At 36.9% G+C, this 27,919-nt stretch overlaps 2 long non-coding RNA genes across 2 annotated transcripts; both read right to left on the bottom strand.

Moving 5' to 3' along the window:
* Nucleotides 1–9,415: 9,415 nt before the first annotated feature.
* On the bottom strand, nucleotides 9,416–11,116 carry LOC138906535 (uncharacterized). Its single transcript, XR_011413962.1, has 2 exons — nucleotides 10,695–11,116; nucleotides 9,416–9,560 (listed from the first exon to the last, which is right to left on the bottom strand). It is a non-coding gene; the product is annotated as an uncharacterized lncRNA (long non-coding RNA).
* Nucleotides 11,117–23,519: 12,403 nt separating this feature from the next.
* On the bottom strand, nucleotides 23,520–25,249 carry LOC138906534 (uncharacterized). The gene is made up of 2 exons (XR_011413961.1): nucleotides 24,827–25,249; nucleotides 23,520–23,693 (listed from the first exon to the last, which is right to left on the bottom strand). It is a non-coding gene; the product is annotated as an uncharacterized lncRNA (long non-coding RNA).
* Between the last annotated feature and the right edge of the window lie 2,670 nt (nucleotides 25,250–27,919).

Here is a 27,919-nt window from a genome sequence, read left to right on the forward strand (position 1 = left end):
TCAATCTTTCAACCATCAAGACTTGTAACAAATGCTTTAAATACTTCTAACTACTCATAATAAACGAGTTTGAAGTATTGGAATTACCTCTAGTAGATAAATCTTAAAAAATCACAACTTTGGTGATTTTTTTGTTCTTGAGGATTTGATCAAGAAATCTAGTATTTGTATGCAAGAATGATGTTAGAACTTATGTATATTGAGTAATAATCAACCCAAAATATCATTAACAACTTACCTTGGTTGATTAGACTTGATTTGAGTTCAAAATCGCCCCTTCACCTCAAGAACCCTAACCCCCAAATACTCAAAATACTCCCCTCCCCCGACCTTGTATTTATAGGCCCAAATTTCTGGGTTTCGGATGCGAACCTGGATGCTTCGCATCCCCACTTCACTCCTCTTTGAAGTTCGGATGCGGACCCGGACGCTATGGCAGCACTTCATTGCAAGCCTCTCTTTCGGACGCGGCCTCTGATGCTTTGCATCCGCAGGCTCCTCCGCTAGCCTTTGGTAATTTGGTCATAACTTCTTGTAGGAGTGTCCAAATGACAAACGGTTTGAAGAGTTAAAAATTAGACTCGGTGATCTTTCATTTGATAGGTCTTACATCACATAACTCCTATATATATATATATATATATATATATATATATATATATAGATATACGCATCCAAAGTTTGGTCTTGTGCGTACTCTTTTGGAACTTTAGTCCATCATGTAATTTCCAACTACTTAGACTTATGGCTTTGCTTAGATCCCACATCACTTATAATATGCCTCATACACTTATTATCATATCCAATATATCCATCAAATTAATAGTCCTCGTCTACACACAAAATAATATAATTAGCGCACATCAACTTTCTTAATAGCGCTTAAGTACTTCGAAATTTTTCGGGGTGCTACAAGAACAGACGTACTAAAATACACTATTGTTATAATAGGTTAATTAATTACTATACTTTCCAAGTTATTAGATATCTTTTTTGCTGTAATGTTAGATAATACCAAGCTCTAGTATTTTCTTGTACCAGCCATGATTGATGGCATATATTGTCATGATTGACACCTTGAGCTTTCAACTCATAAAAGGAAAAATGAAAAATAAACACAGTAATTTTCATGCTGCATACTTATTAAGCATGGAGAAAAAAATTATCACTATTCGAGTGCTAAAAAAGAATTACTACATTTTCTACCAACATACTTGCATACTTCTTTGACGTGCAAATTAGTTTCTCGCTTAGAATTTAAGTTAAACAAATCTTCATTCACCTTTTTAGGGTTGATTTTTTTTACATATAACTAATAAATATGCATTATTAGAAATGACAATTATATTAGGAGCATTAGAGACCGTATTAGATGCCATAGTTGATCTAACAGAAGAAGTTCTTATACTTTTGTTTGTCCAACTGCTCCTAATACGAAAAAAAAAAAAAGAATTACTAAGTAGACAAAATGATTATATAATTTATATTGTTGCAGCTGTGCTCCAATTCCTTCAATTTCACGTTGACATGTTTTGATCAATGCTTTTTTGTCCTATATTTCGTGTGGCTTCCCTTTCAATATTTCACTTCATTTCCACAGTATATATGCGTGATCACTTGTCTTTGTTACTGGGTCCAAGTTAACGAGGTATTTTGAGACACACAAATTATGGGTTTCAATTGAATCGAATAAAATCTCAGTAGAACCAAACTCAACCGCATTATTAGATGTGGGGGTAGAGTCCTTAAATGTCCTAAAATCAAGGAAATTAATGATTTCTGCTCAATGTGTCTGTCATAGTTGAAGTAAAATGCTAGATGTTGGCCTGAGATTTTTTAAGAGTTAAGAGTTAGTTGCCCACACAAGCACACACATTTAAGTAACTAATCAGCAATCAATGATGTACGTTCAAAAATGTGTAAATATATGATGATAAACATGAATCAGTGTCAAATCTGTTTCTTACACAAGTCTTCTTAATATCCTATTAATGGTTGAAAAGAAATTTTAAATTATATAAAAATAGGCTAAATTAGGTAAGGAAAAAAAAAGAATATAGGCTACAATTGGTTTGGGGAATTACCCCACCTGTACGTTCCCGTAATTGTTTCGAGTATAAATATAAATCTTATTTCTTGTATTTCATGCGATGAAACATAGGTCAATCCTACACTCATTTTTTATTTTATTTTTTTGTGCTAAAATTTGTGATGAGCAGTAAATTTATTCATATAAATTTTCCTCGCTTTAAACCACAGAATTCTTGCCTCCAACCAGTGAACAAATACCTAACCCAAAAGGGTCCAGTCAAGCTTCTTAATTCTGTATATATGTTTAAACATTGTAAAGTTCACAGAATTAAATGCCAATTATTCCTATTATATATATGGTGTTTAATAGACAACATAATGACCTTATCTACTCGTGGACCTCATTTTTTTCACTTTTCTTCTTCTTTTTTCTATGTTGTTGCATCACCTTTAAATTTGTGATATCAAACGTCTACCATTATGTCTAAATAATGTCGAAGTCTTATTAATAAATCCTGTAAAGGTCTTTGGACATAACTAGTATTTTTTCTAAAATATTTATGTAGCTACTGTCACTTTTAGAGTCTTATTGATGTCTTTTAAAATGTTCAATTTTGTTGATTTGCTGGTCAAAATTAGATTAGTTGGTCCCTCGTAATTATCAAACATGACATTTAACCACTACGTTTGAACTGATACTTTTTGACTTCGCTGCAGATTTAGACCAAAATTTGTTGGAAATTACTATAAAAATGTCTTAGTTTAATTCGCGAAAGTAATTCTTTATTTAATAATGGAGAGTGGAGAGTGGGTAGGAGAGCTTTTCTTTATGTTATAGAAAGAAGAAAATGTTATGTCGTTGAGCTAATTGATTAGATTCAAATTCATTTCAGGAGTTGATATTTCCGTTGAAGTACATTGCATGTCGTTCTACTATTATTTTTGCAAAACACTTACCCAAAATTATTTAACAAATAAAAAGAGAAGCACAAATGGAACACACAATGACAAGAAGTAAACTTTTTAACTAGGACCTCTCATTCTTTATGGCCATGGGTTGATTGATTCAAGAAAACTCATCTGAAAAATCCATGGTATGTACGTGTGCCAGTATCATAGGAACAAAGAAGATCCTCCCAACGTTTGAGGTCGATATATACATATACGCGTGTGTGTGACGATGAAAACTTCGTAGTATCCAATTAAAGAGAATTTGCACAAAAGTGAAAAATCTCAAGACATTATGCTTAGGGATTAACCTCTCAGTTATGCTTTACATGTTTGAGTTCTATTAAAGACTTGAACCCTCTTCCATTCTCAAATATAGAATCCTCCTATTAAGAAACCGAGAAGCAATCAAATGAAATGAAACAGGACAAAACCTTAGGCAGGTCTGTGTGAGAAGGCTAAACGAGCAAAATGTTTCGAAGAATTAACTCAAATAGCCAGTGGAAATTCTATGTATAATATGTATATAACTGTATATAATTAATGTATAATCTATATATACGTGCTAGAAAAATTAAATCGTGAATCTGGCCGGCTATTTGTATAACAATTGTTACATCCCTTTTCTATCCCACAAAATATATGTGTTATGGATTGTTGTGGGTTAAAGAGTTTTTCCAATTAAAGTGACATTTTTGAAGTAGGAATTATTTTATTATTCAGAGTCGCCACTTGGAATTTAATTTTTGGGTGTTTCAAGTCACCTTTTATTTGAATCCTTATTCAAAGGAAAATTTGACTCTTTTATTATTGGTCTCCGAAAACAAAGTCCGGGTAAGAAATTCTATTGACCGGGGAGAAGGTGTAAGGCATTCCCCGAGTCATGTGGTTCTAGCACGGTCGTTTTATTGACTTAAACTTGGCTTAATTATATGATTTATTACATATTTAAAAACCTATAGTGCATTTAATCATTTACCGCTTTTAATTAATTAACCTCTTTTAGTGTTTATGGAATTTATTTGAACGAGTCGCGATGTCGCGCACTCATTATTTTTGTACATATTGTGAATTGCGTCACGTGAAACGCACCCGCGATTTACAACATGTTTATTTATTTTTTTATTATTTGAAGTTATGATCGGGTCACATGAAATGCACACCCAAATTGGGGTTACATATCATGACTATACCACGGGAACCGTACCCATAATCACGATAATTTATTTAATCTCACATTACTAGTAATAAAGTAGATAATGACCTAGTTTACATATTTAACAACGATTATAGCTATAATTATTTAATTATTTCACTAATGAAACAATTCATCAATTTCTCTAAAGCAATACATAAAAGGTATGCAGCTTTCATTTAATCATTTTGTTTAATAACCAAAATTCATGCTTCAAATAATTGCTAATTAACAAACCCAACTATTTTTTTACTGGGCCAAATCCCCTTTTAGTATATTACCTATTTAAAACAACTGAAAATCAAAAAAAATTATTCTAATTAAACTCAAAACTTAAATGCTGTCCAAATTTATTCACAATGAGACATCATGAATTCATCAAGAATGCATTAACAGAACCCAAACAAAACACATGGAAAAGATTCATGAACAAACAAAAGTTTTAGGAAAGGTAAGAATGAACCTTTATACTCAACAAATAAACTTCTTCAATAGATCAAAACGCAAAGCTTCCAACGTAATCAAAATATATGAATCCCAGAGATTACAACCCGGATAAAGAACTCGAACAAGACCCGTGGCAGGAGCACTCGAACAATGACCTCCACGATTTTGATAAAAGAAAGAAAACTGAGTTCCGTTCAGGTGATTTTCAGAATGTTCCATGGAGGCTTCAGGCAGGTTTCATGGCTGCGTACAGAGATCGATTTTTGGAGCTCGGTTCATGGTTTTTTTGGGCAAAGTTTGGGGAAGGTTTCATGGTAGTTTTCAGCATTTTTTGGGCTGGATTTTGCTGCTTTTTGGACTGATTTCGTGGCTTCTAAATAACTGATTTTGCAGCAGCTATGGTGTTTTATTGGGATGGTTTATGGACTGATTTTGAGAGCTGGTTTGGAGGTATTTTTGGGGTTACTTTCAGCTGATTTTTCATGCTGATTTGGCGTGATTTTGGGGCAAGTTCAGGATGGTTTTAAGGGCTGATTCATGAAGGGGTTTAGAGGGGGTTATGTTGTGCCATTTAGGGTTGTTCGGAAATGTTTTGGGGGTGGTTTAAGGGCAATTTTTAGAGCTGTTTAAAGCTGGATTTTTTTGGGGGGGGGGGGGGGTTAGGATGGTTTTTTGCTATTTTTTGTGGGAGTTTCAGCTGGTCTTTGTGACTGTTAAAGGCTGGTTTAAGAGCTGTTTTTTGCCGATGAACATGGTATTTTTAATGACTGTTTTTGCTGCCTCCTTAGAGTCATTTCAACTGTAGGTTTTGAGTGATTTTTGGACCTCGTTTTTAGCTGAAATTTGCTGCAAAAAGGTATTCGTTTTGTTAGCGTTTGTGGCTGATTTTGGGTAAGGGGTTTATGAGTGAGGGACAAACATGGGGGACAAGGCATGGGGGATAGGAATGGGGGACAAGGGAAAGTGGAGTGGGGACAAAGTATGGGGAGATGTAAGCGGGAAAGATGGAGTAAGAAGTGAGCTATTTATGAGATGAGTAGGAAACAATTCAAACATGGTCAAAAATTAGGTGCTTACAGCATGCCCCTCTTTGCTTGGAAATATGAAAAGTTTTCAGGCAAAGAAAAGATGAGTGATATGACTAATTTTTGGCCATACCATTATTCAAAAGGGAAGAAAATAAAATATAAGGTGCAACTGACTCCTGATTTAGACAGCCTACATATCCTGGGTTATAGGGAAATCAGGTCGCGTGTAGTTCAAGAAAAGTGATGGAATGATGAGTTGGAGAGTCGAGTGAGGTTCCGTCGAGGCTCTATGGTCTTGCTATTACATAAAAATCGAAAAAAACTAAGCCTATCAACTTTGAGTTACAAGATTACTATCTATAAGTCTTTTGAAGCTTGATTATGAGTCTTTACGAGTTGTTCATGCATGAGTCTGATCTGAACCTTGATGCTTGCTAGTTGTACGTGCTAGTTCATTCTTCTATGACTTCTTCTAAGCAAAACGGAAAATGTAAAGCTCGTAACTTCAGTCATGTCTTGAGCAGTCCATATCTTTTCTATCTACTTCTACATTTGGTTTCACTTCTTTTCCTTTTCTTTATTCTGGATTGAGAATTCTTTTTTGATCATCTTGAACCTTGTGCCTCAAGGTAAAACCTACTTAGATAACAAAATAAACAAATGAACGAAATTTTTCTGCCCCAGTTTTCACTAGGAAAATTTCGTGAGTTATTGTAACAAAATTCTAACTACTTCTTTATTGAAAGCAATAAATAAATAAAAAAATCGGGAATGGTGTACCCTAAAAATGTGGCCAGGGAATGGGATACCCTATATTGGCAATGATATCAGGGAGTGGTGTATCCTGCATTTAAGATCAAATCAACTAGGGAGTGGTGTACTCTATGTTGGAGAATACAACTAGGGATTGGTATACCCTATACTGGTAAGGAGATCTAGGATTGGTGTACCCTATACTGCTAAGGAAATGTAACCAGGGGTTGGTTCCCTGTATTACTAAAAGGAAATGTAACGAGGGGTTGGCGCCATGTATTACTAAAAGGAAATATAATCAGGGGTTGGTGCTCGGTATTACTGAAAAGGAAATATAATCAGGGGTTGGCGCCATGTATTACTGAAAAATATTGAATCATCCTAGGCAAAAAAAGGTTCTAACTAGATTTAAATTACGAAAAACAAACTTGGATGAAGAATACTTCTACCCGGAGATATGAGCTGGATCCCCTAGGCAAAAAGGTTCTATCTGGGTTAAGCTACGAAAAACAAGCTTGGGCGAAGAGTACTTATACCCGAAAATATGAGCTAGATCCCCCTAGGCGAATAGGTTCTATTTGAGTTAAGCTACGTAAAACAACCTGAACGAAGAGTACTTCTACCCAAAAATATAAGCTGGATCCCCATAGGCGAAATGGTTCTACCTGGGTTAAGCTTCGTAAAACAACCTGAGCGAAGAGTACTTCTACACGGAACTATGAGCTAGATCCCCCTAGGAGAAATGGTTCTACCTAAGTTAAGTTATGTATAAAAACCTGGGCGAAGAGTACTTCTACCCGGAACTATGAGCTGGATCCCCCTAGGCGAAAAGGTTCAACCTGGGTTAAGCTATGTAAAATATCCTGGGCGAAGAGTACTTCTACCCGGAACTATGAGCTGGATCCCCTTGGCGAAAAGCTTCTACCGGGGTTAATCTATGTAAAACAACCTGGGCGAAGAGTACTTCTACCCGAAATAATGAGTTGGATCCCCCTAGGCGAAAAGGTTCTACCTGGGTTAAGCTACGTAAAACAACTTGGGCGAAGAGTACTTCTACCCGGAACTATGAGCTGGATCCCCCTAGGCAAAAAGATTCTACCTAGGTTAAGCTACGTAAGACATCATGGGCGAAGAGTACTTCTACTCGGAATTATGAGCTGGATCCCCCTAGGCGAAAAAGGTTCTACCTGGGTTAAGCTACGTAAAACAACCTGGGCGAAAAGTACTTCTACCTGGAACTATGAGCTGGATCCCCCTAGGCGAAAAAATTCTACCTGGGTTAAGCTACGTAAAATATCCTGGGCGAAGAGCACTTCTACTCGGAATTATGAGCTGGATCCCCCTAGGCGAAAAGGTTCTACCTGGGTTAAGCTACGTAAAACAACCTAGGTGAAGAGTACTTCTACCCGGAACTATGAGCGGGATCCCCCTAGGAGAAAAGGTTTTACCTGGGTTAAGCTACGTAAAGCAAGCCTGGGCGAAGAGTACTTGTACCTGAAACTATGAGTTGGATCCCCCTAGGCGAAAAGGTTCTACCTAGGTTAAGCTACGAAAATGAGAGGTATGGACAGTAGTGATGCATGCTGAAAATAAAATAAAATGGAAATTTTGAGGGACTTACCTTTGGTGACATTCGTTCTTTAGGAATCGCCATTCTGCACTGCTTTATTCCTGCTGCTGTCACACCCCTTTTTCTACCCACAAAATAATATTGTGTGGATTAAAGGATTTTTCCAATTAAAGTGACAAAATTGAGTAGGGATTAATTTATTTACAGAGTCGCCACTTGGAATTGATTTTGTTGGTGTTCCAAGTCACATTTTATTTGAATCCCTAATCAAAGGAAGATTTGACTCTATTATTATTAGTCTGCAAAAACAAAGTTCGGGTAAGGAATTCTGTTAACCGGGGAGAAGGTGTAAGGCATTCCCCGAATCCCGTGGTTCTAGTACGGTCGCTTTTATTGACTAAAATTTGGCTTGAATTATTTTTAGATAAAATGTGTATTATTTGCCTTAAGTTACTATTGTCTAGTGCTGCTTAATAATTAATAATTTTGGCCTAGGAGCGTGCAAGCACACAAAGTCCTTATTTGATTATATGTATTAAAACAAAGAACGTGTCGGTACACATGGTTTAAATACAATTAATATTGAAAAGTCAAGGAGCGGGAATGCACACATGACTACTTTATTAAAAACAAAATCGACCAAGGACCGTGTATGAACACATGGTCTACATCTCAAACGTGCCTAAAATTGCCTATCGCTTAAATTAATTAAAAAGCGCTTCTTTTTTATTTATTACTTGTTCGACTGGGAAAAAAAATATTATTATTAAAAATAATTTTCACTAATGCAAGACATTAAACCCGGGTAAGCTTATGTTAAGCTTTCATGGTATTGGGTCACTTATTTTATTTAACAAAAGATAATTTATTGATTTTTAAGAAAATGCCCATCTTGCTTTCTATTGTCATTGGGCCTACAAATTTTAGCTTATTTGGACCATGTTGCTTAAGAGCCTCGATGACCAAGACAACACAAAATAACAACTATTCTTCTAAGCCCAAATTGCTTATTACATTGATGTCCAAACTAAAAATTATTATTTTTTCATAAAAGAAATTTACATGCTAATTATTATCTTTTATCTTCTTAACCAACTATTTCTTAAGGACTAACATAATATTTCTACTCATCTACACCAATCATGGCACTAATCAAACTACACTCATTAACAACATAAAAATCACGACTAAATATAAAAACTACAAAAAACGGTAATACTTCAATGCTAAAGAGAAGAACTATATTAAGTATAACATTATGTTGACTATAATTCAAAGCATCAAAACATATGAAGTTAGAAGTCTTTCTTAGATAATTATACATGAACCATGAAAGTAACTCATAGAAAAGAGCCCAAACTAAACAAACATGGTTAAAAGTGGGGTCTTTATCTTTTCCTTAAACTAAGTAATCTTAACATAATACAATTTCAATCACATATATAAAGAAGAAAACGATAATTTAACTAATTTTTAACAGATTTACATGATGATAACACTAATATAACATTCATCTTGAAACAAAATCAGATCTAATATGTTCCATCAACCAAACCGGGATCAAATCCTTCTTATTATCATCAAGAATCTGCAATATAAGAATTTGAAAGTTACCTGATTTGTGGAATGATAAAATACAGCAGTGCAGCAATAAAAAAAACTCAGCAGCAAATACAGTAGAAACAGCAGCACCTCAAGTGTTAAGACAACCCAGAAAACTCAACAAAGATGCTTGAAACTAGTAGCTATCAACTTCACAAATTGCCTAAGGGATCTTTCTATTTTTCTCGAGGTTTTTGCACTCAAATAATCCTCACAAAACTCTGAAATTTCAGCTTGTTATATGTATTAAGCTGCTGATTTTTCTCAAAGATATATGTCTTTAAGCAACTCTCCAAGATGTGTCTCAGTATAAGATAGAGTGTGTAATAGAGTGTCCTCCTTTTCAGTGAGTAAGCCTCTGCATTCTAAGTATAAGACAGTCCCTTTTATAGGAGAAAAGCAGCCCTTTCAATAGGCAAATAAAGTTAGATTTTTGGACAGATTTCGGTTCACCAAAAATCTGTCTAAAAGACTGACTTTGTGTGCTAAACACTGTTCAAGGTCTGTCCCAAAGGTGAAAGGATAACCTGAAAATCTGTTGTGTCAGAAGCAAGGAGAAAAAATGTCCTTTCAGCCACCCTACTAGTAAAAGTAAGCTACTATTACCCTATTTTGTGATAAAATAAACTAAACTTCAGATTTTAACCATCAACAACAAACTACTTGCTCAACACAAATCAAACTTGGACAACTATGACTGACAAAGTATAGACGAGACTAAAAACGTAATTGAACTAAGTATTAAAACCAACTTGATGGGAATGAATTGGATTTGTACAAACTAATTACTAAACAAACAACTAAATTCACAAACTAATGCTCAAAACAGAACGAGCATCGTTAATAATCGAACAACGACTAACAACAACTAAATAATCGACTAACTAAGTGAACGATTTAACTAATACACTAAAGATCATGTTTAAATCAATAACGAATCTAACAAACCACTAAACTAAATAGAGATAGCTAATTAAATAAACCTAACTTGAAACTCTAATTAACAAGAAATAACCAAAACAGAAAAAATAAATAAATAAAAATAAAAAATAAAAAAAATCAGAAACTAATCTACTAAATAAAAAAAATCAGAAATTAATTAAAGAGATGACGATTATACCTAATAAGTATGCTTGAAGCCGAAAAATAGCTAAAATGAGGGTTCGGGGCATTTTGGCGGTGGAGCCGTGGCGGCGGCGAGGAGCGGGCCGGTGGCGACGGGGATTTTGGGGGTGAAATGGGTAGGAAAAGATAGGTCTCGTGGAGCTCTATCCATTCATGTATGTGTTGTAGGGTGGTGTTGGCCGGAGCTTCAAGAATTTGGACCAAAAAGTGGCGGCTAAAGCTTCTTAGATCTAAAATTCAAGGAGTTTGAGGGTTTTTTGAAGGAATTGGTTTGGAGATATGGGAAGAGGAGGTTGTGGAGATTATATGGTGTTAATTTGGAGGTGTTTGGAGGTGGTCCGCCACCGGTGGGTGATTTCCGGCGGCGGCAGCGGCGCTGGAGAGAAGAGAGAGAAGAGAGAGAGAAGAGAGAAAGAGTTATGGGTGAAATGAAGGAATTTTTCAGATTTTTTGAGGCTTTAAATACCTCTTGAGAGATCAAATACAGACCATTAGATCAATGGGTGATCAATGGGTGAGATTTGATCTTGGGTCACTTAATGAAACGACATAGTTTTGAGGCAAAACTACGTCGTTTCGGACCCTTTCAAAGGCAGCCCCTTATCTTGCACTTTTGGCCACTTTCTCTTTCAAATTTGGCCCAATTTCTTTCTTAATCCTACTTATTAAACTAAATTTACACAAACAAATAAATTAATTAAGTAACTTACTCAAATGATCAACTAACTAGATTAATTCACCAATTGAATAGTTAGTTAATTCCTAAAATGCACAAATAAAGAAAGAACTATTTTTTGGTATTTTTATGATAGGAAATATGCAATCAAAGACACAAAAATTGGGAAATATAATTAAAGCAACAAAACACTAATGACTTTAGGAGGTGTTAAAATAGTACAAAAATTAGGTATTCACAGCTGCCCTCTTTGCTCGAGAACATGAAGAGTTTTCATGCAAAGAAAAGTGAATGCCATGGCTAATTTTTGCTCACATATTACTCCAATGAAAGCATTTTTTTTAAAAATGGTGACCGAACCCTCTTCCGAGGTAGCCTACATATCCTTATTTAGAGGAATTAGGTCAGTGTAGTTCTGGGAAAATTTGGTAGCTGGGACTACCAGACACTAGATTTAAGACTGTTGTTGCTGCTGTTGTTGTTGTTACTGTTACTTGCTGCTTGCATCAAAAGGAAAAGAGAAAGAACTACATATGTCTAGAAACTAAGAGTTACACAATTCCTAATCTATGTGTCTTGTGGAGTCAAATCTTGATTCTTGACCTGCTCGCTTGTGTTGACCTTAGATTGGATCTTGATGCTCTTTGAGGAAAGGATCATGGCTCATTCTCGATTGCTTGCTTTCCGGATCAGAGTTCGGGAAAATGAAACTCGAGAAGCTGGGCTGCTGACACATTATCCAAGCTAACTCCAACTATCTTGTGACCGAAAAACTTCTTTATTATGATGAGAAAGCTGAAACTGCAAGCTTTAATCGTTACAACATATGCTCTACGGCAGGGCCTGCAAAGCCATCAAAGACAAACAAAACGAACAAAATTTTCTGCCCCAGTTTGGCACTGAGAAAATTTTGCGAGTTATTGGGTAAAACTGCAGGGCAGCTTATTTTATTTGAAAAATCCAAAAATGAAACTAAAGGCTCCGAAAAGGATTTTCTTATCTTAGGTATAAAATTGATATAACTTGGACTTAGGAGGTGCGTGACCCATGGGTATCGTTGGAATGGCTGTGAGATTGAAGGACTCGAACTAGGAACTGCATCTCCTTGGAATAATGACTCATATTAGGGAGTGCATCTCCTATTAAAATGAATACAGTTGACTTAAGCTAGGAAGTGTGTCTCCTACGAGTGAGGTTGAAAGACTCGGACTAGGAAGTGCGTCTCCTAGGATTAATGGTTCATATTAGGAAGTGTGTCTCCTATTGGAATGACTCAAGCTAGGAAGTGCGTCTCCTACGAGTGAGGTTGAAAGACTTGGAGGGAATGTAACCAGGGGTTGGCGCCCTGTATCACTAACAAAAAATATAACCAGAGGTTGGCGCCCTGTATCACTAAGGAGGAATATAGTCAAGGGTTGGCACCATAACTAGGAAGTGCGTCTCCTACGAGTGAGGTTGAAAGACTTGGAGGGAATGTAACCAGGGGTTGGTGCCCTATATCACTGAGAACGAATGTAACCAGGGGTTGGCGCCCTGTATCACTAACTAAGAATGTAACCAGGGGTTGGCGCCCTGTATCACTAAAGGGAAATATAATCAAGGTTTGGCGCCCAAACTAGGAAGTGCGTCTCCTACGAGTGAGGTTGAAAGACTTGGAGGGAATGTAACCAGGGGTTGGCGCCCTGTATCACTGAGAACGAATGTAACTAGGGGTTGGCGCCCTGTATCACTAAGGAGGAATATAATCAAGGGTTGGCACCCTGTATCAGTGAGAAAGAATGTAACCAGGGGTTGGCACCCTGTATTACTAAGAGAGAATATAGCCAGGGATTGGGCACACTTTATCGCTGAGAGAATATAACCAAGGGATGGCACATTGTATCACTTAGAGAGAAAGTAACCAGGGATAGGATATTTGTATTAAAGTGGAACCTCACTAAGGATTAGTGTACCTTAGGTTGGAAAATACATCTAGGAATTGGTGTACCCTATACTGAACATGCGACTAGGGTGTGGTGTGCTATATATCAAAATGGGACCTCAACTAAGGACTGATATACCTTATGCTGGAAAATGCAGTGGTTGATGAAGTAATTATGGGCATGCCTAGAAAGCAGAAGTAGAGTCTTTGAATAACTTACATTTGGTACATTCGTACTTTGAGAACTTCATTTCTACACTACTTTGTTTCCTGCTTCAAACAAAGAAAGATTTGTGAGTTTAACAGTGGTGGTCGGTTTGTGGCCTTGATGCCCTGAGTAGTTTGAATTTGCGGCCACCTTGCTGAAAAAGAACTGATTCTTTCAGCGCGATACCGAGTTGCTCGGATACTCTGTATTGCTTTCTGGAAATCTTGGTTTTCCATCGTTGCCCTCGACTATTTTCATACCCGAATGTCTAAGGTGATGTTGAACCTTGTCTATAAAGCAAGTCATCACTTTGGAGGTTTTTTCGTTTAAAAATCAAACTTGATTATCTTGCACCCGATATCAGTTTGTGTCTGTGGTGCTATCAGCTTTGCCCATGAAGCAAGTCTTACTTAGTGACCTTTTTGATTTCTTCGAAACACTTTGTTCAGCTTATCAGAGGAAATCAGAGTTTGTGCCTTTGTCAATACCGTGTATGCCTTACATCATTTGTTTTGCACTTATGGGGAACGGTGACCAATTTTGTGTCCCTTTCTTTGTTAGCTTCTAAGCAAATAGACCAACAAAGTTTTCTCTTTGGAACTTTTGTCTGCATGAAACCTCAGATATCGTTTAATCTCAACAACTTATTGTGCATGTTGCCTTCTAGATATGTCCTCTTTGATGTGCTAGGATAGAACTCGTTTTGTATAGTTAGAAAGCTGGTAACAGATTTTGAAATCATTTCTCTTTTGTTTTTATAAATACTGACTCAAAATAATAATGCAAATGAATAAAATGACGCGATGTGAAAATGAGAAAGAATAGTATTTAACTGAAAAATGACACTTTACGAGGAGAGAAACATAGAATGGGCTATTTTGAATATGGTAGTCAAGCTTTAATGATCATGACATGCATTTTGGATTGAGCGGCCAAATCTATCCAGCCAATCTACCCTTTTTACTTTTTGTTCCCTTTCGTCTTTGAAGTTGGCCTCTTTGTGCCAATCATTTGCATAAAATCATAGCTCACCTTCGACAGGTAGTGCCCCGGAAGGTTTTCACCAACCGATCTCTCTCATTTATTTATCTCTACTTACCATCACCTTACAGTGCCCATGAGGGTTTTCACTAGTAAGACTCTCTCATTTTTTTTTTTATAATTTTTTTTTTGCTTTCTTGTGTGAGCAACTTGACATTGTTCTATGTCGTGTGACAACTGTTGCTTATTACGTGCTTCGCTTGGCATTCTTAGAGATTAATTGGGAGGTCTTTATTTGTATGGATTTTGGATAGGGTTAAAAAGAAAGGGTTGTATGAAGGCTCAAAATAGACTCAAGATGATGGGGTTGTATACTTACAACTCTTAGAATCGACTCTTCATAAAAACATAAATAAAAAATAAAAATAAAAAATAAAATAAAAAATAAAAAAGTCCCGCCCCAGTTTTAGATACTGGGGAGTTTTTATTTTTGATTTGGTTGGACTGAACCCTAGTATAGAGCTGCCTACGTATCTTTTAAAGGAATCAAGTCAAACGTAGTTCAAACTAACACGAAAGATTTCTTTGTTGTCTTTTTTTTTTTCATTTTTTCATTTTTCTTTTCTTCTCTTTTTTTTAAACAACAAATTGACCTAGCTCCTATTTTCTGGTGGCATATTTTTTTTTTGTTTTTTTTTTTTTTGACCTTTGACTCTATAGTTGATTCCAAAAGAGGGGGGTCAAAGAAAAATAAAACAGGCTCAAAAGGGGTGACGAAGGGTATAAGTATTTAGGTAGCAGAAAAATGGCCTCCCGCCTCAAGAATACCAAACATACTATCTCTTCTCAGGTTCGGCATTGATAGACATAAATGTCTTCTTGATTTTGTCAGTTGTACAGCTTCGTAGTCAATATCTTGTTCGCAATAAATGATCTTTCACAAATTGGAGCCATATTTTATTGGTCTTTGCCTTGATGTGAAATGATACATTTCAGTACCAACTAATCTATTTTAAATTCTCTGGAATGCACCTTCTTTGGAGATTTGGGTCATCTTCCCTGATATGATTAGATTATGGTAAGTCGTGGCCAAAGAGCCTTTCATCGATTACTCCGACTAGGCTTCAAAACTTTCAATTATCCTTAAGCCGGTATTCATGATAGGTTTGAGATAAACATCTTTAATCTTTACGGATATGAATATATTGGTTTCATGTGACACAGGCTTATCATCAAAGTTCTTCAACTTCTTATTTATCCTTCGAGTATTTTTTCTCGATTCAATTCAAGATTAGACAGGCTTTCTAAAATCTAGCCGAAAACTCCGCATGCATGTCATGTCACTAAAATTGGCGTGAAAAGAGCTATATATGCAAAAGAACCATACATAGTGGATTAAAATGAGATAAAGCGAAAAGTTGCATTTTATTGATTAAAGGATAGAGAGGTTTGATGACACGACAAACAAACAACATCTGGATCACAACCTCGAAATAATACGGATGATAGAAATTATGACAAAATAAGTTACCAAGACTCCTTCCTGGCAAGGTGGGGAGTGTCTTTCCAATTATCAAGCTCAAACATCTTAGCTACGAATTTGCGCATCAGCATCAAACAGGACCTTCAACAATTTTGATTGCCTTGCATTCAGCGGACAGGTTCTTGACATTTTTCACCAAACCGTACCCATATTCTTTATCATTGTAAATCATATGAACAGTGCGTGCTTGGTCATGACGTTTAGGATGCTATTATATTGAACCACGATCATTCCTTCTTGAATCATCATTTCTATTTCCTTTTTCAAAGCCCGACAATCCTCAATGCTATGCCCCTGGACATTAGAATGGTACATGCACCGTACATCAGGTTCAAAACCTTTTTAATATGGATCAGGAACATACCCTTGAAGCGGCTCAATCATGCCACAACGTTTTAGCCTTTCAAACAAACTTATGTAGGATTCTACGATTGGCGTGAAATTGTCCCTCTGCTTATGTTCCCTTTCACACTCTTGTTTTGGACGAGGACGAAAGTATGTTAAAGAAAGTATGTTAAAGCCGGGGCTCACATATGTTGGCTATTGGATGGCTTGGCATAAGACTGAGCATTGAATGGTACATACTATGGAGCAACTGAGTATCGTGGATCCGGGGGTTGAGATGTTACCCTTTGGCCTATTTTTGCCCGTGATGCCATCATGGCCTCCTCATCTTTCTTCTTTTGATTAACAAGGTTGTCCGGCCTATTCTGGATTTCTTGGGTGGCTTCTTTAAGAGCTACTTGACTTATAATTCGCCCAGTATTGAGGCCATTCTCAATCATTTCTCCTATCTTGATTGTGTCAGCAAAAGGTTTGCCCATTGCGGACATCATATTTTGAAAATAATCAAGATCCTGAGCCTGAAGGAAGACAGTGATTAACTCATTGTCATACATGGGTGGCTTAACTCTAGATGCTTGCTCTCTCCACCTAATAACATACTCCCTGAAGCTTTCAGTCGGCCTTTTCTTCATATTGGACAAGGAATTGCGATCTGACGCAATGTCAATGTTGTACTGAAATTGTTTGATGAAGGCTTGGGCCATGTCGTCCCAAATGTGCTAGTGAGAGACATCTTGGTCAATGAACCATTCAGAGGCTACCCCCACAAGGCTCTCCCCGAAATAAGCCATCAACAACTCTTCTTTTCCTCTCGCGCCCTCAGCTGGTTGCAGTACTTTTTCAAGTGGGCGATAGGGTCACCGTGTCCATCATATTTCTCAAATTTTGGGGTCTTGAACCCTGGTGGAAAATGGATGTGAGGAAGCAAGCATAAATTACTGAATGAGACACTTTTGTGACCACCTAGTCCTTGTATGTTCTTTATGTTCTGCTCAAGACTTTTCATTTTCCTGACCATCTCATCTGGCTCTCCTGTCTTGAGAGCCTTTTCATTTTATGTAGGTAACTCATACTGTAGGGTCTGATTGTGTGGAGTCGAAACCTTAAAAGCCATATCTGGAGAGTAGCACTGCCATCATAAGCATGATATAATGGCTCGATGTTTGATCTCGTCATAGGATTTGGTGGCAGGATTGTATACACTGGCGCGCCAGACATAACGAGAGGGGTGTTCCTAATCGGTGCGGCAGGAGGTCGTACATTGGAAGTACCAGGGGCGGCAGGGAAATTGTAATTTGGCACATACCCCGGAGGCAGAATGTGATCACTCCTTGTGGGGAGCGGTGGTTGAGTATCTTGGGGTACGATGAAAGTTCCCTCTGAGGGACCCTGAGGCGGAGGCTAACCGGAGACCCAAGCCTGATACACGTCAGACAGTTGTCGTTTCAATCTTCTTACTTCCTCCGACTCTTGTTCAACTAATTGACCCTGAGGGTCGTCACTAACCACCTCGATTTCATCATTGTTAGCCATTACGACCTTCTTCTTAGATCAGGTAAAGTAATGATGTATTGCCAGTTTCACCACAAACCAACCACCTTAAACTTACTAGATAAGAGACAACAAACGCGTTAGGGTTAAGCATTTTACAGATCTGAATCAGACGTAATATGCCATGATCCTAACAATATCACCACTTCTAATATGCTTTTGGAAGGCTTCATGTTTCATTCCGGCTTATAAGGTTGCTGCATATTATTTTCTCTCTTTCTTCTCTTTTCCTCTTCTTCTTCTTCTTCTTCTTCTTTTTTATTTTTTTATTTTTTTACTCCTTTTTATCTTCTTCCCTTTATTTTGGAATTATTGAGAAATATTTCGATCGAACCTTTTGGGGGTTGCCTACGTATCATGTCGCCGTATGAATCAGATCGTTACGTAGTTCAGGGGCATGACGATTTTTTTTTTTTTTACAAAACAAAGTTTTCCTCTCTTCCTCTTTTTTTTTTAATGTACAAAAAACAAAATCTTTTTGTTTCATTTTCGAATTTTTCTAAAACAAAATCTTTTTCATTGATTTTCGGATTTTTCTTCTCTTTTTTTTTTTTGATACAAGACAAAGGAAAATTACATAAAGATACAACCTAAAAGACAAATATTTAAATAAGACTAGACCCGACTCAAAACAAACTTTTAAAAAAAATAAAAAATATAAAAAATAAAAGGCAAAACAATAAGGCTCAAAACACCAAAAGACTTTTACAGTTTCGATGACTACAAATGAACAATCAAAGTGGACTGCCAACTAAAGAAGACTCTAATCTCTGCATGAGAATCCACCGGCATCATTGTAGTCAAAGTGCTTATTCCTGCGGCTGATCTCCCATATCATGGTATATGTGCTTCAAGTCTCTGGAAATGTGGCGTGCGAAGTTGGGCGCTACCGTAGCAAATTGCTCTCGGGTCAAACCCTGATAAGTCACACACCCTCGAGCGGTATAATTAGCCACTTCATAGACCCTCCTTCTAACATGCTCCTGGCTCTGACTTAAAAACTGGATCTGTCGCTCATGGTTATTGGCTATGTCCGATATATCCGCCTCTCGTTGTAGCACTAGATTTAGCTGGTTCTGGACCTTTGCTAGCTCATTCTCTACCTGGTTCTTACCTGATTCTGTAGCCTTGGCCCGAGCCCTTAGATCATGAATGATAAGGCTGTGATGCATTTCTTCGTGCTTTGGAATGGCTGCATGTTGCTGAGCAACAACCCTTATTCTCGTTTGCCGAAGTTGTGCTTGAAGCGCTTGAACCTCATGTGTCAGTCTGATTTTCTCCTCTTCAAACTCAATGCACTGCAAATCCATATTCACGTTAGCGATACTTATATCCTTACGTAGAGCCCGGATGATGGATTCATAATCTCTTGTTATTTCTTCCTTGGCATGCCCTACTCTTGTTCTGATTTCAGTCTCCCATTCTGTCGTGCTCTTCAGAACTGTCTCTTGCCTGGATCTAAAAGCATCTTGGTCATAGAACCACTCAAAATATGCCAGGTCTAACTCTCCTCGATCCTGATCTTCCACCATAGTGTGAGATTCGAGCACCTTAATTTCATCCCAAACCTGTTGAGCATAAGCCTCACGAACAAAATCCTCTTATATTACCTCCCATGTGAATCTTTGCATGTGCTCCACTGTGGGCACTACTTGTTTTCGACCTAACTGGCGTAGAGCTCTCATAGAGACATACGGTTGAAAACCCCGAAGACCCATCAAAATCAAAAACGAATGGTGGTAAGATCTGTATATGACTTCTTTTGGTGAGTACCAGTGGTAGTTCCATGTGATTTAAGTAGCGGTAAACTTTTGAAGATGCCCTCTCCATGCTTCGACTCCCTTGGGAAAGCTACTGTCTTCAGTCAAATCTTCAAACTCATCTCCAAGCTCATTGTGGCTCCAATGAACACTAAAATTTACCCGTGTTGGATGACTGAGAAGGTGTTCTAAAAACCATATTTGGAGTATGACGTTACAGCCTTCAAAGAAATCTTTTCCTTCCTGACACTTGGTCAGGGCACGGTAAATATCAGACAATACCATAGGAATGATAGTGACATCCTTTCGATGCAATAAAGTGGTGACTATGCCAGATAATCGAATATCAATATTTTTGTCATGCCTCGGGAAAACCATTGTCCCTAGAAATGCCACTAGGAATGCTTTCCGCCCATGGCTTTGCCAAGCTTTGTATCCAATTTTATTATCAAGCTCCTTTCCGTGCTTTGAAAATCCACCTGGACACCCATACCTGTCGTACAAGAAATCCAATCGGACGTGCCCTCGTTCCACTCTTGCTATTTTATTTTGGCTGATTGTCATCTGCTCAAGGAACCCACTGCCAGTGACATCCCTTGAGGCCAAAGGTTTCTTCTTCCGAAGCTCATCACCTAAACTTGTGTATCCAGCTAACTCCTCCAAAGTGGGAGTCATTTCAAAACCATTAAAACGGAATACGTTGTAATTAGGATCCCAGAAATGCACCAATGCCTCGATTAAGTCCCTCATTGGGTTGATCTCCATAATGTTCATAAAGTGACCCAGATGGTCCTTTATCTTTTCTTGCCCACAAATGCCCATATTTTCCCACCACTGTCTCAACAACCGGGGTGTTTTATGCACAAGCCAAATCTGTGAGGGCTCGTCATCTTTCGGTCTTTTGTCAGATCTTCTTTTCATTGTATCCATATCGCTCCTAAGCAGTAGAACATGAGGTTAGGACCGATGCAAGCTTAGATAATATAAAAATCTCTGATGCCTTGGGGTTTGACTCATGAAAGTTAGGAATGGCAATGTGGGACTCAAGTAACCGACCCTAACCATGTTTTGAAGTGAGGGTTTACTGAAATTGAGCGGACACTCTCGTTGGGAGATGATACAATTTCGAAAGATCATTCAATTGTGACCATAATGGTAAGACTTGACCGATTTGGACAGGGCACCGAACCATAAAAGAGTTGCTTACATATTTTACATAGGGTCAGGAATCGAGTGCGCGTAGTTCGTACAAGAGACAAAACTGGACTACAAATCCTTCTTACAAAAATAAACCTTTCGCACTTCCAAAGAAGCTTTTGGGGCAGTCACGGCAAAATAGCCGAACATAGGGACAAAATGATAAAAAGTCGATAAAATAAATAAAATGGTTATTTTTAAAAAAACGGCCCTTCGATACTCCCGAGAGAGGCTTAAAGATTGTCTCGGCAAATACTACGACCATAGGGACAAAACAATAAAAGGTAGACAAAAATAAAGAAAATGGCTATTTTTTCAAAAATGGCCCTTCGGTACTTCCGTTGAAGGTTTTAAGGGTGTCTCGGCAAAACGTCCAGACACGAGGGCCAAACAGTAAAAGGTGACCAAAAATAGCAATTTTTTTTTTGAAAATTTTATGCACATGCGTAATTTTTATGCTTTTTTTTTGTTGGAAAAATGTGGGTTGAACCCGATGGAGGTTGCCTACGTATCTCACATCCGGTGAGAATCAAACTCGCGTAGTTCGGTCATAAAATTTCCAATGAAACTAGCTATATTTTCTCTCTTTATGAAAAATTAATCATGGACACCATACGCACCAAATCACTTCGGGTTTTTTTTTTTTTTAAAAAAAAAACGAACATTTGTATAGAAATCGGGAGCATGTTTTTATTTTTTTTATGTTTCTCTGCTTATTCAACTAATCCACCCTAAAGTCGGTCGACATGCAAGCCTCCCAAATAAAGTAACATGTAGCACATAAGTGAACGTTATGGTCTCAAAGAGGATACCTGTCTTATACGGACCCGGCCCCTGTGCCGAGTTTCGCTAAGTCAAATGCACGTGATGCAAATAAAGCGAACCTACTAGGGATATCCGGCATGAGGTATGTTCTTCTAGGTTTAAATCCTGATGGAGAAGGTGTCTAGACTGGCTTACTCGAGCGGACAACCCGAGCCGATGAGCGTCAAGTATCACCAGTAGTAGAACAGCACTGGCTAGCTAACGACTCTCTCGCCTAAGCATGTGTGACTAAATCCTTCACCAGAAGCTGATAGGCTAACTGGCTTTATCTCAAGACAGAAATTTTGTGATGCTGGTAGGTAAACACAACATAACTAACTATAAGAAGACTCAGAGGGGTGCGAGAGAGGATACAATTTATATGTACAGTTCAACAATATAAAAACAGTATAAAGTGGACAAGTAACAGATTAGGCCCAAATAAATTACAATATATACAAAAATTAATAAAGCCAAATAAAGTCAATATACAAGCTCGAATTCTTAAAATCCCCAGCAGAGTCGCCAGAGCTGTCACACCCCTTTTTCTACCCACAAAATAATATTGTGTGGATTAAAGGATTTTTTCAATTAAAGTGACAAAATTGAGTAGGGATTAATTTATTTACAGAGTCGCCACTTGGAATTGATTTTGTTGGTGTTCCAAGTCACCTTTTATTTGAATCCCTAATCAAAGAAAGATTTGACTCTATTATTATTGGTCTGCGAAAACAAAGTCCAGGTAAGGAATTCTGTTAACCGGGGAGAAGGTGTAAGGCATTCCCCGAATCCCGTGGTTCTAGCACGGTCGCTTTTATTGACTAAAATTTGGCTTGAATTATTTTTGGATAAAAGTGTGTATTATTTGCCTTAAGTTACTATTGTCTAGTGCTGCTTAATAATTAATAATTTTGGCCTAGGAGCGTGCAAGCACACAAAGTCCTTATTTGATTATATGTATTAAAACAAAGAACGTGTCGGTACACATGGTTTAAATACAATTAATATTGAAAAGTCAAGGAGCGGGAATGCACACATGACTACTTTATTAAAAACAAAATCGACCAAGGACCGTGTATGAACACATGGTCTACATCTCAAACGTGCCTAAAATTGCCTATCGCTTAAATTAATTAAAAAGCGCTTCTTTTTTATTTATTACTTGTTCGACTGGAAAAAAAATATTATTATTAAAAATAATTTTCACTAATGCAATACATTAAACCCGGGTAAGTTTATGTTAAGCTTTCATGGTATTGGGTCACTTATTTTATTTAACAAAAGACAATTTATTGGTTTTTAAGAAAATGCCCATCTTGCTTTCTATTGTCATTGAGCCTACAAATTTTAGCTTATTTGGACCATGTTGCTTAAGAGCCTCGATGACCAAGACAACACAAAATAACAACTATTCTTCTAAGCCCAAATTGCTTCTTACATTGATGTCCAAACTAAAAAAAAAAATTCATAAAAGAAACTTACATGCTAATTATTATCTTTTATCTTCTTAACCAACTATTTCTTAAGGACTAACATAATATTTTTACTCATCTACACCAATCATGGCACTAATCAAACTACACTCATTAACAACATAAAAACCACGACTAAATATAAAAACTATAAAAAACGGTAATACTTCAATGCTAAAGAGAAGAACTATATTAAGTATAACATTATGTTGACTATAATTCAAAGCATCAAAACATATGAAGCTAGAAGTCTTTCTTAGATAATTATACATGAACCATGAAAGTAACTCATGAAAAAGAGCCCAAACTAAACAAACATGGTTAAAAGTGGGGTCTTTATCTTTTCCTTAAACTAAGTAATCTTAACATAATGCAATTTCAATCACATATATAAAGAAGAAAACGATAATTTAACTAATTTTTAACAGATTTACATGATGATAACACTAATATAACATTCATCTTGAAACAAAATCAGATCTAATATGTTCCATCAACTAAACCGGGATCAAATCCTTCTTATTATCATCAAGAATCTGCAATATAAGAATTTGAAAGTTACCTGGTTTGTGAAATAATAAAATACAGCAGTGCAGCAACAAAAAAAACTCAGCAGCAAATACAGTAGAAACAGCAGCAACTCAAGTGTTAAGACAACCCAGAAAACTCAACAAAGATGCTTGAAACTAGTATCTATCAACTTCACAAATTGCCTAAGGGATCTTTCTATTTTTTTCGAGGTTTTTGCACTCAAATAATCCTCACAAAACTCTGAAATTTCAGCTTGTTATATGTATTAAGCTGCTGATTTTTCTCAAAGATATATGTCTTTAAGCAACTCTCCAAGATGTGTCTCAGTATAAGATAGAGTGTGTAATAGAGTGTCCTCCTTTTCAGTGAGTAAGCCTCTGCATTCTAAGTATAAGACAGTCCCTTTTATAGGAGAAAAGCAGTCCTTTCAATAGGCAAATAAAGTTAGATTTTTGGACAGATTTTGGTTCACCAAAAATCTGTCCAAAAGACTGACTTTGTGTGCTAAACACTGTTCAAGGTCTGTCCCAAAGGTGAAAGGACAACCTGAAAATCTGTTGTGTCAGAAGCAAGGAGAAAAAATGTCCTTTCAGCCACCCTACTAGTAAAAGTAAGCTACTATTACCCTATTTTGTGATAAAATAAACTAAACTTCAGATTTTAACCATCAACAACAAACTACTTGCTCAACACAAATCAAACTTGGACAACTATGACTGACAAAGTATAGACGAGACTAAAAACGTAATTGAACTAAGTATTAAAATCAACTTGATAGGAATGAATTGGATTTGTGCAAACTAATTACTAAACAAACAACTAAATTCACAAACTAATGCTCAAAACAGAACGAGCATCGTTAATAATCGAACAACGACTAACAACAACTAAATAATCGACTAACTAAGTGAACGATTTAACTAATACACTAAAGATCATGTTTAAATCAATAACGAATCTAACAAACCACTAAACTAAATAGAGATAGCTAATTAAATAAACCTAACTTGAAACTCTAATTAACAAGAAATAACCAAAATAGAAAAAATAAATAAATAAAAATAAAAAATAAAAAAATCAGAAACTAATCTACTAAATAAAAAAAATCAGAAACTAATTAAAGAGATGACGATTATACCTAACAAGTATGCTTGAAGCCGAAAAATAGCTAAAATGGGGGTTCGGGGCATTTTGGCGGTGGAGCCGTGGCGGCGGCGAGGAGCGGGCCGGCGGCGACGGGGATTTTGGGGGTGAAATGGGTAGGAAAAGATAGGTCTCGTGGAGCTCTATCCATTCATGTATGTGTTGTAGGGTGGTGTTGGCCGGAGCTTCAAGAATTTGGACCTAAAAGTGGCGGCTAAAGCTTCTTAGATCTAAAATTCAAGGAGTTTGAGGGTTTTTTGAAGAAATTGGTTTGGAGATATGGGAAGAGGAGGTTGTGGAGATTATATGATGTTAATTTGGAGGTGTTTGGAGGTGGTCCGCCGCCGGTGGGTGATTTCCGGCGGCGGCGGCGGCGGTGGAGAGAAGAGAGAGAAGAGAGAAAGAGTTATGGGTGAAATGAAGGAATTTTTCAGATTTTTGAGGCTTTAAATACCTCTTGAGAGATCAAATATGGACCATTAGATCCATGGGTGAGATTTGATCTTGGGTCACTTAATGAAACGACGTAGTTTTGAGGCAAAACTACGTCGTTCCGGACCCTTTCAAAGGCAGCCCCTTATCTTGCACTTTTGGCCACTTTCTCTTTCAAATTTGGCCCAATTTCTTTCTTAATCCTACTTATTAAACTAAATTTACACAAATAAATAAATTAATTAAGTAACTTATTCAAATGATCAACTAACTAGATTAATTCACCAACTGAATAGTTAGTTAATTCCTAAAATGCACAAATAAAGAAAAAACTATTTTTTGGTATTTTTATGATAGGAAATATGCAATCAAAGACACAAAAATTGGGAAATATAATTAAAGCAACAAAACACTAATGACTTTAGGAGGTGTTAAAATAGTACAAAAATTAGATATTCACAGCTGCAAACATAGAAAAATTGTGAGTTTTAAAAAGTGATGGTCGGTTTGTGGCCTTGATGTCTTTGGCAGCTTGGCTTTGTGCCCATCTTCTTTTGATGATGATTTCAACCTTCCACTAGATGTTTCGTGAATACCACTTGTATTTCTGGCCCCGGAGAGCCTTTGACTTTTCAAACTTTTACATAACGGTTGGTCGCGTGGGACTTAACCTTTTCAACTTTATTTTGACTTTGTGGCATCTCACTTTCGACTTCTTTCCTCCACAACTTTCAATTTCAGAGCATTGGGCAACCTTTGACTTTTCAAACTTTGCAAAAACGGTTAGCCACTTGGGACTTAACCTATTCAACTTCATTTTGCCTTGTAGGCACTTTCAATTTGAATTTCTCCTTTTGAGAGTTTTTTATTTCAAAGCATCAGCCACCATGGCCAATCGGGGTTGACTTGATGCCCATGCCAAGGCTGGTTGCCTCTTGAATATTAGCTTGTATCAAACGAAAGCCTTGTAAATCAGTCTTGCTATCCCTTCTTTGCCTTAGTTTTGGAATAGAGTTAGACCAAAAGGGATTCAAAGAAAAACAAACAATGGAATGGACAATGAATTTAGACAAAAGGTATCCCTTTCGGGGGAATGAAAGAAGGACTTAACTGGAGTACATGCGGACTTCAATGAACATAACATGCCTTTTAGACTGGATGCCTGATCTATGTAAACCGTCCGACTCTTAGAAATTCATCACAACTTTTGCCTCGAAACCGAGAAACCTTGCCCGGGACTGTCAATACCAATGGCTGCGAAGATTCTCTTTTCAATCATTAGTGCCCTTTGCGGGTTTTCACCAGCTAATCTCTCTCATTTCTCTTCTCATCATTGCTTTATAGTGCCCTTTGCGGGTTTTCACTAACAAGACTCTCTCATTTTCATTTGCTCTGCTCGTCATCGCCTTATGGTGACCGTGAGGATTTTCACCAATAAGAATCTCTCATTTTATTTCTCTCATTTTGGTGGCATCTGATCCAAGTGATTGTATCCTCCAATTCTTAAACATTCTCGTTGATTGATCAGAAGGAATTGAAAAGGATTTGGGTAAAAAGGATTTGGATTGAATTACAACTTTGGAACCTCTTAGGTGAGACCATCGTCGAACCATTGTAACATTTTTCCCAGTTTCAACTTTTGGGGGAATGTGAATTTTTATTTTGGTGTGACTGAACCCCAGAGAGAACCTGCCTACATATCCTTTCGGGATCAAGTCAAACGTAGTTCAATGGACATGAACTTGTTTGGATTTTTGTTTTCTTTTCTTTTTCTTCCTCTTTCTCTTTCCTTTTTTTTCTTTTCCTTATTTTGTTTTTATTTGTTTTTGTTTTTTTTTTCATTTTTCATTCAAATGTTTTTTTAATAATAACTTCCAGGTTCCAAAAAGGGTAATAAAAAAATCTGGCTCAAAGGGTTTGCAAAGGGTTGAATATTTGGATAATGAGAAAGAAAGCCCTCTTCATCCAAACCGGAGAACATTAATGTTATATAGAGGATCAACCATAGTACCTTTTGACTGCACTTGCGTTGACAGTTGTTTCAGGGACATTTCCTTCGATATTTTCCCAGTTGCAACGCTCTTTTTTGGCAGTACTCTCGTTACAATATATGGACATTTCCAATCGTGATACAATTTTTCCTTAGTTGTTCCGATTCTTTGTTTTATTTCCTTAAACTTATTTTCATTGCATTCTAACTCTTGAATCATTATTTCAAAGTCTAACAATATTTTAGAATCAAGGCATGAAGTCCGCAAGCATGTCATGTCATTAAAATCTGCATTAACAGAACTGAAAAGAGAATAAGAAAAGTGACAAGATTAAGAAAAGAGATTTCTAGACAATGAAATATTAATTTCATTTGATTTTTATTTTATTTATTTATTAAATTTTTTTTTTTTTAATTTTAAAGATATAAGGATTTACATTGGAAAGTAAGACAATAAAGTAAAACATCCGGATCGCACCCTGAGATAATCCGAACACAGAAAGGATAGCAAGACTGGCTACCGAGACTCCCGTCTGATGGGGGACTTTCAAGCTTGGCGACCGTTTTTTTTTTTTGTCTTTTCTTATGTCTCGGCAATGGGTGCAATGGCCTTCAGTGCCGGATCAAATTCCGCATCTTCACGGATCATTCCGACTATTGGCCCAT

This window comes from Nicotiana tomentosiformis, chromosome 2 (assembly GCF_000390325.3).
Source record: "Nicotiana tomentosiformis chromosome 2, ASM39032v3, whole genome shotgun sequence".
Taxonomy (NCBI): domain Eukaryota; kingdom Viridiplantae; phylum Streptophyta; class Magnoliopsida; order Solanales; family Solanaceae; genus Nicotiana; species Nicotiana tomentosiformis.